Here is a 12,160-nt window from a genome sequence, read left to right as displayed (position 1 = left end):
GATTCATGTACCAATGGTGTTTGGGCTGAAGTAATTGTTCCCAAAGCACTTCCAAAGCACCACTTCGCCTGTTTTAGCAAGTGGACAGGTATTAAAGGCAAGTTGGCAGGAAAACAGAGACTCAGAGTTCTAACATAAACAATATTTACCTCAGAAGGCTGGAGGAAAAAAAATACATTATTAGTGGTTTTAAGCCCCATGACTGAATCCCAAGTCTCTCTCTCTCTCTCTCTCTCCCTCTCTCCCTCTCTCTCTCTCTCTCTCTCACACACACACACATACACACACACACACACACACACACAAGCTCTTGATTCCTACCCATCAAAATGCTAACAAGGCTTCTTGCAAATAACAGCTTGCAGTGACTGTCCTATGAGATGTCCACACCCATTGATCCTTTGAATGTATAAAACTTCTTTTTTTCTTTCATGTGTATGTTTCTCTTTCCCGCTATTAATAGCCATGCTTAAATGAGTATTAAAACCACTTCTTAATAAAACTCCAACTTTGCTTCAAAACATAAAAAAAGCAAATACTAATTTGCTCCTCTTCTCCTTTGTCTGTCCTGTAGAGAGGGAACAGCAATGAGGCCACCCAAAGGAAGAGGAGAGAGGATGGGGGAGGTGTAGAAATGGTGACTGAGGCAACAGCAGTGTGGTTAGCAGACTGGCATGGGGGTTGTCTAGTATGCAAATCAATACAACAGAGATGAATGGAATCAATTTTCTCACTGATAAGGACTGTGAAAATATAAAGAGCAGGAAGTCCATAAAGAAGTCCATTCCTCAAGAGTTAAATTGGAATAAGGATTACCTGTATGAATACATGACCAAGATGATACATGATAGAAGACAGACAGATAGATAGATAGATAGATAGATAGATAGATAGATAGATAGATGGTAGATGGATAGATAATAGATGGATAGATAATAGATAACAAGTGGATGAGAGAGAGGGGGGCAGAGGTAGAGATAGATGAAAGAGAGAGAAAGAATTTCACAACTTCACTTACCCATGCTCAAATGCACTCTAAAAACATTAAATAGAAACTTTCTGAAAGAAATAATACAGCACACTGCCTGAAATCTATATGGTCAAGAAGCATGAAACAAACACAAACTTTGAGGCAGTCCACAAAAGTCCTAAATGGTACTTCTCCAAGGCATCAAAGTCAAGAACAACAAAAGGTGAGACCCTATAACAGGTAGAAGGTTGAAGACTAAGGAGGCTTACTGTCTAAATACACCTTGAAATCCCACAGTCATCCTTGGAACAGGAAAGAAGATATGTGAAAAGGTAGGTGAGATCACAGAAGAAAAATTCTATAGTTTAATAAATGAATTTCAATGTTTACTTCTTAGTTTAATCACTGTGTCATGATTATGTAAAACACTGACATTCAGAGAAACTGTGGGAAGGGTAAAAGGAACTCTGTTCATGTAATTCTTTCAAACATTTAAAATTACTTTAAAATAAACTAAAAATGTAAAGGACTAAAAACTGTTACCTCAATATTTTATAGTTCTTTAAAAAAAAAAGACATGAAGTTGAGAGGAGATACGTTGGCGAAGAGCCCTTGGTTAGTTGAGGTGGAGAGTGGATAGTATGCATCAATGAAATTCTCAAATAAATTAAGATATTCTAAAATTCAACCTCCTTTGGATGTTCATATGCTATCCTTCAGTCCTGTGGAAATTTTTAATAACATATTTTTAATTTAAAAGATTCACTTGAAACAAGAAAATGAGAAGATAAGGTACAATCTGAGAGGAATTTAATAAAATACATGCCTAATAAAGGGCTGATTCCAGACATACAAAGAACTCTTAAATCATTAATAATAAGAAAATAAGTTAGAATTTTTTTTTAAAGGGCAGATGCTTTAGGGGTTAAGAGAATGAACTGCTCTTACAGCGGAGCTGAGTTTGGCTCCCAGCATCCATGTCAGACAGCTCACAATCACCTTATAACTCTAGCTCCAGGGATAATCTGAAGCCCTTTCCTGGTCTCTGTGAGCACCAGCACTGATACATGCACATATGTACAGATACATACATATAAACACAATTAAAAATATATCTTAAAAATGTTAACATGCCATCACCTGCCAAAGAAGATGGCAAACAGCATCTAGAAAGATGCTCAGTGTCCCATGTCATTGAAGAAAGTTGAATTGATTAGCAATACTACACACATACAAATGGCTTAAACCCAGAATACTGACACCACCAACAAATGCTGGTGAGGATGTGGAGCTCCAGCAACTCTCTCTAACTCTTTATAGTCTTTGGAAGACACTTGGATAGTTTCTGTCAACTAAATATACCTTTACAATGTAATCTGACCTCTAAGTTCCTTGAAATTTGCCTCAATGGGTTGAAACCTTATACTTCCACAAAAAAACATATATATGAGTATTTATTATTATAGTTTTATTCTTAATTGTCAAAACTTTGAATCAAGGATATCCTTGGTAAATAAATAAAGTGAATGTAGCTTATGCATACCATAGGATTATGTGCCTAAACAGTAATTAAACCTCAAAATATGAAAGGAGCTAAAATGCCCATGGTGGTGTGAAAGGAATCAATTAGAAAGGTCTGAATTCAAAATATACGAGATTCTGGAAAAGAGAAGACTTTGGAGATAATGAGGTCAGTGGTTCCCTGGGATTTGGAGGAACTACAAAGATGAATAGGCCTATCACAGACCATTTTTAGGGTAGCAAAACTATTCTGTATGATAGTTTAGTAGTAGATACACAGTATACCATAATTGTCTAAACTCATAGAATGTATAACCAAGAGCGACTCAGTATAGACTACGGACCTTGGGTGGTGATGTATTTGTGTATGTGCACCCATCCTAATCAGACTGATGAGTTCATGACAGCAGAAGAGGCTGTGCACTGGAGGATTCTCTGGACCATCTGCTCAGCTTTGCCATGAACCTAGTACTACTCCCCCAAAACAAAGTGTGTGTGTGTGTGTGTGTGTGTGTGTGTGTGTGTGTGTAAAATTCCCAAGTAATGAGTAAAGAATATGTACAGAGAAGAGAAAGCAGCTTAATCTTTTTTTGAAAAGTCACACAATTAGCTGAACACAGTCTGCTCTGTGTCATATTCAAAAAGCTTTGTGGGCATAATTATGCTTAATAATTACAGCCTGGCTGTGGAGCAGTGACTTGTATAATTACTACTTTGCAGAAAAGGAAGCAGACAAGGAGGTGAAGCAAGCAGCTGAGAAGGCACAAAAACAGAGACAGGTAAAGGCTGCCTCTCACTTTTTGGAAAACAAAAAGACAGGGCTCTCCTTAAACATTTTTTTCCTTAAGAATATAGCTGAAGGCTGGGGAGATGACTCGGTTGGTAAAGTATTTGCCTTGCAAGTATGAGGACCTGAGTTCAATCCCCAGAACCCATGGAATAAAGAAGAAGAAGAAGAAGAAGAAGAAGAAGAAGAAGAAGAAGAAGAAGAAGAAGAAGAAAAAGAAGAAGAAGAAGAAGAAGAAGAAGAAGAAGAAGAAGAAGAAGAAGAAAAAAAAAGAAAAGAAAAGAAAAAAGAAAGAAAGAAAGAAAGAAAGAAAGAAAGAAAGAAAGCAGACAGTGAGGGAGGGGGAGAGAAAGAGGGAGGGAGAGAAGGAAGAAGGAAGGAAGGAAGGAAGGAAGGAAGGAAGGAAGGAAGGAAGGAAGAGAGAAAAACTAGGCATGGGGGTGTATACTTGTAATTCCTCCTGAGGAGGCCAAGATTAATGGGTCCTCAGGGATCACTGGCCAGACAGCCTAGTTGTTCTGTATGGTCCAAGAATGATCTACAGTAGCCAGACTTTTGGTTTTAGATGAGTCTGTGTATTAAACATGTAGCAAGCCCAAGTAACAAAACAAATAAGTCATGACAATTCACCAATATTATGCATATAAAACTAGTCTACTTGGTGAGCCTACTAAGATATCCTACTGAGAGATCCTCTATCAGAAGGAAGGAAGAAGAGGAGGAGGATAGCTAAGGAATAACAGCTGTGTACATATGTACATGCTTCCCCACCACACACACAAACACACAAAAGAATGTACCAGACTTGATATATTGGCACACATCCCTATAGGTGGGGTTTCTCATTGGGACTGCTAGTTCCCCAATAAATGACACAGAGACTTATTAATTATAAATACTCAGCAGATAGCTTAGGCTTGCTTGTTACTAACTAGCTCTTACAACTTAAATTAACCCACATTTATTAATTTACATGCTGCCGTGTGACTCATGGCTTGTTACCTCATTTTCTACAGGTCCTGCTTTCTCTGCATCTAGCTAGTGACTCTGCCCTTCTTCTTCCTCAAGTTCTCTCATTCTGCCTTTTCTGCCTAACTCTTCCTGCCTAGCTATTGACCAGTCAGCTCTTCATTAAACCAATGAGAGCAACACACCTTCACAGTGCACAAAAAGATTATTCCACAGCACATCCCTAATCCCAGCACCTGGGAAGCTTGAAGCAGTAAGATCACAAGGAAGTTCAAGGTCAGCCTGGGTTAGTGAGTTGTGAATGTGTCACAACAAACAACAAAATAATAAAATAACAAAACAAACAAAATACAGCTGTATTTAGTGACCTTAAACAGCGTTCTCCTAATCAATGTCTTGACATTTTATATTTTGTATACTATAATATAGTACTAGTTAATACCTAAAATACACATGGAAGCACAGAAATCTCAACAGAAACACACTTGGTTTTTATGAATTCTGAATGCATTTTCCCCATCTATCTTTTCTTTAAACTTGTGCTTAGCTTGCATTCCAACAGAATGCTACTGCAAAAGAATTCCCATTTTATGTTAATAAAAGCAATCATCCACTAATGAGTTTGTATTATCAACATGTGACTAAAGGCAAACTTGATGTACCAGGTGTTTATTCAAAACTAATCATGGAAGACGCTGAAGTCATTAGACTATTTATTCTAAAGAAAGGCTTCTTTGCATTTATCATTTTGAATACATCAATGTAGTGAAGAATGCATTAGGTAGTAAATAACCTTCTCAGAGGGTAGGGCACACATAACCTTATGTGAGGACTCACAGTACTTTCTGGAGCTGCAGAAGTCCAGTGATAAGGCAGACAGAAAGGTTAGTAGGGCTGATAAGGGCCTTCTACTGAAGCTCCTTTATCAGTAGTGCAGAGAAAGAAGGAACAGGAGAAAGAGAAGAGGATGGGAAGTGGGGGTGGGTGGAACTGATATTTATACCTTTGTGTTTTTCTCATTTCCAGGAAGTGACTTGCAAAATCCTTAAGATAATATCCTAGCTTTCTTGCCACTGATTACTGAGCTGCATTTCCAGGCATGACTTCCTAAGTTCCAACCTCATTAGATTACTTTACTTCTAATTCATATTTTACCTTCTCGCCTCTGTGCCCTTACACAGCTTAAAATGTCCTTGTGCAAGGTCTATTGCAAACCCTAAACTGGCTGAAACACTTTGCAGACTGTATTTCACCAGTTAGAATTTGCCCAGTCCCTCTCTGTATTACCCATGTGTACCATGGTTACTGTATTTGTTCTAATGCAGTTATCTAAGAACGTCCTCTTTCTTGTTTCAGGGCTATAACGTGAAAGAAGACACCACATATTACTCACCTTGGATGGTTGGTCCCAGAATGTCTATTGCTGTGGTGGTTTGAATGAGATTTGACCCCATAAATCTGGAGCATTTAACATAACAGTTGGTGACTGTTAGTGGAGGATTAGGAAGGTAGCCTTTTTGGAGGAAGAATGTCTTTAGGGGTAGGTAGCCTTTTTGGAGGAAGTATGTCTTTGGGGGTGAGCTTTGAGGTTTCAAAGGACTCCATTTTGAGTTAGTGCTCTCTGCCTCCTGCTTGTGGATGGAGATGTGAGCTCTCAGCTGTTGCTCCAACCACCCTCTAGAATCAGAAGGAAATTAAACTCGTTTATAAGTTAACTTGGCCATGGTGTTTTATCACAGAAATAGAGAAATAATGAAGATGACTGCAGTGCCTGAGATATAAAGACGTTCTACAACCCAAAAGCTCTGATAGGAAATGTTATAAGCTCTGATAGAAAATGCCATAAAGAAATGTCGGATGGGGAAAAGGCATAGAAGGTTAGGAAAAACAAACTGGAAAGAGCAATAGAATAAAAAATATTTGTTAAGATCTATATGCCTCACAATGGTACGTACACCCTTCATATGCATTATTGTCAAGGAGCTCTACCATCCACCTAATTCTCATAGAAATGGGATATGGATGGGCCATGGGAACAGGAAGAAGGATTTAATTAGTGACTAAGATGCCACCTTGCTTCATTTCCTTCTTTTTCTCTCTCTGGCCCCTTGTACACTTTAGAAATCAGGAACCACAGATCTGAATTATGAGCATTTTAAGACTAAAGACAAAACTATTCCCTAAACAGGAAACATTCATCGTTGCAAAGTTGCTCTGTACTGGGTGGATCCTGAAAGAATGGCTGGAGGTCATGGCCAGACTCAGACAATCTGAACTATTGTGATGGACAGCACCAATCTGGCCTCTGTTTTGGTTAGCTATAGAACACAGAGATAAGAACATTGGTGACTTTTTTTTAAATTTTGTATGTATGAGTGTTTTATACCTACATATATATCTGCACACCATGTGTATGCCTGGTTCTCATGGAAACCAGAAGAGGGCATCAGAACCCCTGGAACTGGAGTTACAGGTGATTATGAGCCACCCTATGGGAGATCTATAAGAGCAGCAAGTGCTCTTAACCACTGAGCCATCTCTTCAGACCTAAGGAGTCATTTCATTTCAGATAGTTAGATTTCTCCTCTTCCAATGTGGTCCCGTTCTTGTCTTCATCACCTTTTGTCTCTGTCCGATTGTCTGTCTGTCTATCTATCTATCTATCTATCTATCTATCTATCTATCTTCATCATCATCATCATCATCATCATCATCATCACCAATTGGCAGTACTTATACATGCTGATTGAACTCAGGGCCTTATACATGCTGAGAACCATTTGCCTCTTAGTTGGCTTTTTGGGAGAGGATAGCTGAGCTGCAACTTCCTGGAGCTGGAGCTTCTGCTCTGTCCACACAGAAAGTACAGCTCTCACTTCCAAAGGAGTACAAGATAGGTAATTCTAGAGCCAAATTTGAGTGACTAACAATGGCTGAGGAAACATGGAGATAGGTTACTTCAGATTCCATGTTCCAACATGGAAGCAGTTTCATGAGGTTTTATAGTAACAGAACAAAGAAAGTTATAAAACAATGCATTAAAAAATACATTGGTGGAAACATTAAGTAGCTTTTCCACTGGTGAAGAATGGCATTTTATTAAGGTAATACATTTCAGATGTTTTTATGTGTTTATCAGAATTAAACAAGCAAGGAATGGCTCTCTAGGGTAGGAGCTAAAGAGAGCCAAAAGAAATTGTCATTAGGTTATTGGATCACAACATTCCAAACTCTCCATAGTTGAAGTTTTTAATAGTCAGCTAGCCTTTGCAGACAGCTTCTTTCCTGGAACTCTCATTTACCAACTTAACTCTAGTGCCATTATCTCATTTAATTTTTACAATTCAACAAGGTAGACATTGGTTCCATTCACATTTGGTAATAATAGAGCAAACCTGAGATACAAAAAGATTAAATAAGTTTCCAGGGTAGAGAAACTAGGAAATCACAGAGCCAGATTTCCAGTCCTAGGAAGTCTAACTCTGACATCTGGCTGTAAAACATGTTTTGATAAAGGGGCATTTCACACAGGAGATGGAACCCTCAAGAAGCACATTCCATCTGGTAACATTAGATATCAGCACTAGGGGAAGTGGGTGCAACATCTTGAACATTACAGTCCTCAACCAGCTAGGGAGATATCTTAGTTGGAAAGTACTTACCACTCAAGTACAAGTTCGATCTTTAACACCCATGTAAAAAGCTAGGGATGGTGGTGGATGCTTGTAATCACAGTGTTGGGGGATTAAAGGTGGTCCCCAATGCTTGCTAGCCAGGTAGCCTACTCTAATTGACAAGTCCAAGGTCTCTGTAAGAGACTGTCTCAACTAAAAAAAAAATGCAAATGGCTCCTGGGGAATGAAATCTAGTGTTGACCTCTAACCTACACACATATGCATATACACACACACTTTTAGAATCGATTTTAATTCTCATCCAAAATGGTCAACACTTAAAAATACTATAAAGCATCCATATTTCTTGACATTTTTAGACAGCTTTCTGTGAATCCTATTATAGAAGGCCCCTGAAAATAGAATGCTCAGTAACTAAACCATGCATCAGAGCAACCACAGAGGAAGTTCAATAAATTAATCAAAAATCAAAAGCTGGGTAGTGGTGGTGCACACCTTTAATCCCAGCACTCAGGAGGAGGCAAAGGCAGGTGGATCTTTGTGAGTTTGAGGCCAGCCTGGTCTACAGGGTTAGTTCCAGGACAGCCAGGGCTACACCAGGAAACCCTGTCTCGAAAAACTAAAAAAAAAACTAAAAGCAAAAACAAACAAAAAAAAGCATGCCTGCCACCACCACCCCCATGAGAAATGCTGGCTAGGAAGGCCCACAGAGCTTTCATTGTCTGTCAACTGGCCCTGAAGCAGCCCTTGGTTCTTCTACTTAGTAATAATTCAAAGCAGGTTGCCTGTAGTAATGATTTTTTTAAAGACTAATTTTTATAACTTTGATGCTAGGCAAATATTTCCATTTTTCACATTCCAATCAAAGCTCAAGAAAATATTTATGAACTACTGAGGCTGATGGTTCCGTTTTCAGTTTTTAAGCAACATGGAATAACACCACGTATTGACGTCATATACATTCTCTGTGGTCATAGCACAGACAGGCTGTTAAGTCCACTTGACTTAGGGGAAATGTGTAGATCAGCTCAAGTTTCCAAAGCTTCTTAAAATTAGTCAGTGTAACAGTAGAGCAGACTCATAAATTTGAACACACACACACACACACACACACACACACACACACACACACACTTTGCTCCTAGTGGTTAGACTGTTCCCAGGGGCACCATTCATATTGTAGTCTGAGTAAATATTCCCATTTAGTATTCTCTTTCTTATTTATAACCTCTTCTATCAAGTGGCCTCAAGGTGCTTCCATTTCCTAGGACCCAGATCTCTTGCCTTTCATACAAATTACAAATATAAGAGCCAAATTTAGGCCTTTAAGATATAAACTTCTTCTTAACAGAAAGAAAAAAATGTATATCTATTTTGATCAGATTAAGGCCAAAGGCTTAAGACTTTTAGCATTTCAGGCAGTAGACAGCAATAACAGAAAATATCTGAAGATATCCAAGCATCTCATTTTTATAATAAATCCTATAAATGCAAGCATCTAATCCTCTTACATTAATCCAGCCCTGCCCCTTACTTTTTCATAGAACTTCCCAGTCCTTAGTCCCTCGCTGTTTGCAAACTGTAAATGTGCCAACACACACGGAGATGGGTGGGGAATGAAGCAGAAGGCCTAAGGCTTAAGCCCATTTTTGTTTTTTTGCTGTGTAGCCTGAGCTGGTCTCAGCCTCCTGCATGCTGAGGTTCCGGGAAGACACCACTACACTCAGTCCACTGTCATCTCTTACCAGTCACTCCAGCCTCAGTTTCCCCATCCCTGCTCACTGTTCTGGTTGTTTATGCATTCCTTCCCTTCAGACAGAAGAACACTCAACTGTAAACCCAGAATGACAGTAATACCATTTCATGGGGTGTGGCAAGTTTTCACACATAGACATTTGCCTTGATCTCTGTGGCACCCCATCAATACAACTGGTGTTGTGATATAGAAAGTTTTGCAGAATCCAATCTCTACAGAAATGGCCCCACAACTTGCTTCTTGTTTACAAAAGCTGGCATTGACTGGGCCCCAGGCTTTCATTACTGGCTCCCACCAAGATGACAGGCCTCCAGATGTTGTTTCTCTTCTTTCAAATTGCATAACACCTCTGATGCTTCACTTTCAATCAGCCCTAATAGGTCCTAATTGCAAACATTATCGATGCGAATGGTGCTACTTCCTGATAAATGAGCTGCTGTACAGGGTGTCCCGCCACAACACACAGATGAGCACAGAGAAAACAGCCTCTTCCCACAAATCACTCTTGGCACCTAGGATGTGGTTGGTGGCACCTGCAGCCTCCTTGTTTTAGGCCACTTTGCTTTGCCAGTGATGGACTGTCATCCAAGAACATAGTCTAGTGTTACTCTATGGTGTGCTTTAGCAAAGAGACTAATTCAAAAATAGTCCAGTTGGTTCATTTCCAAGCCACTGGCAGAGTTGCATAGAACAGAGGACATTTTGGTGGCTTCACGAGTTCTAGGATGAAAATTAGGCAAAATGAAAGGCTGTGTTTTGGCTACAGTTTGAGACCAAATGCAACCAGGGTCAAAAAGAGGATACACACTCATGGCCTTCTAATGGTAATTTTTGCAAAGAGTTTGAGTAAATTCTTTGGTTAAAATGTTCTCCAAAAAATTAAACATAATCCATACTACAGAATATATTCTATAACTGCCTCAAGCTTGAGCTTGAGCGATTAACCTCTCAAGTTCACTGACATGTTAATGCGTTGCAGATGATTTTAAGTAAATAGAAAGGCCAAGACTGGGGTGTGCAAGCCAAATATAATAAGCTCAGCCATCGGTGAAGGTTGAGGGGAAGTGAAAATAATACCTTTGATCACATCCATTTTACAGAATATGGACAAAATAAAAACCAGGAAGGAAAACATCTTATTTTTCTGGATAAATGTGTAAGTCACTTCTCAGAAAGTCTCTTTCCCACAGGCCAGAAGATGTTGGAGTCAAGGTTAGGCTCTGGAAGATCCTCCTCCTGCCTCTTCCCAAACTGGTTAATTTGGTGCCTTCAATGCATTCAGCGCGTCCACATCTCAGAGCCTATACTACTCTCAGCCTTGAACCTGCCCTAGGCCCTCTAACACCGAGGTAAGTACCCACAGTTATCACGTTTGCAGAGTCGTTCACTTGCTTTCTTCCCTCACACCCTGACACAGCATCACCGTCCCACATTCCTCTGTAGCCACACACACCCCTCACTGGCCCCACCTATGGTTTTTTTTTCAGGGAACCATTCCTCAGACCACTCTTGTCCATGAAGACCAATACCACGTCTTCTTGATCATTGTGTATCTAACAATTACTATGGGGCTTGGCAGATTTTAGGCACTGAATAAATGCTTGCTGAATTGGTTACTATTTTTAAAGAAATAAATACAGGTGCTTTGATGTACTTTCACAGGGTGAGCATAAGTTGACAGAAAAAGATTGCTGCGTTTACAAAAGTGACATCAGGGGCATTTCCCCACCTCCTTCATCAAAGAGGTGTGTCTAGGAACCTGGTTATAGGTGTGGCTTAAAAGACAAAAATTAAAATAACCAGGTATGTTGTAATCCCAACCCTGGGAGGCTGAAAGAGGAGGATTCAGGGTTTAAGGCCTAGGTGAGCTAGTGAGACCCTGCCACAAAAACAAAACAAACCAATGAAAATCTTAAGAATAAAACAGAAGGCCCAAAGCCAGGCTGTGGTGGTGCATGCCTTTAATCCCAGCACTCAGGAGGCAGAGGCAGGAGGATCTCCTTGAGTTTGAGGCCAGCCTGGTCTACAGAGAGAGTTCCAGGACAGACAAGGCTACACAAAGAAACCCTGTCTCAAATAAATAAATAAATAAATAAATAAATAAATAAATAAATAAATAAATAAGGCCCACACTACATCTTGGTCTATTTTCAAACTAATCTACAATACTAACAAGGAAGCTGTTCTTTAGTGAAGAGTGTGGTTCTGTAAATCTAAGCCTGCTCTTGCTATTTGTCATTTTCTAAAGGACTGTGGAAAACCAAAAGGTTTATAGACTATAAGAAAAATAAGTATATGTGCATACTATATGAAAAACAAGCAGGGCTAAGGCTGTAGCTCAGTTTATACACTACTTCCCTAACACGCAGGAAACCCTCTATCTAGTCCCCACCACTATGTAAACTCAGCCTGGTAATGCTACCCTGTAAGTCCCAAGGTGGCGGCAGGAAGAAGAGGGTTAAAGGTCACCCTCGGCAACATAGCCATGGGATCCTCAAGACCCTATTTTGATGAAAAAAGAA

Source organism: Peromyscus eremicus, chromosome 5, assembly GCF_949786415.1.
Source record: "Peromyscus eremicus chromosome 5, PerEre_H2_v1, whole genome shotgun sequence".
Lineage (NCBI taxonomy): Eukaryota > Metazoa > Chordata > Mammalia > Rodentia > Cricetidae > Peromyscus > Peromyscus eremicus.
Note: the sequence above shows the minus strand (reverse complement) of the source record.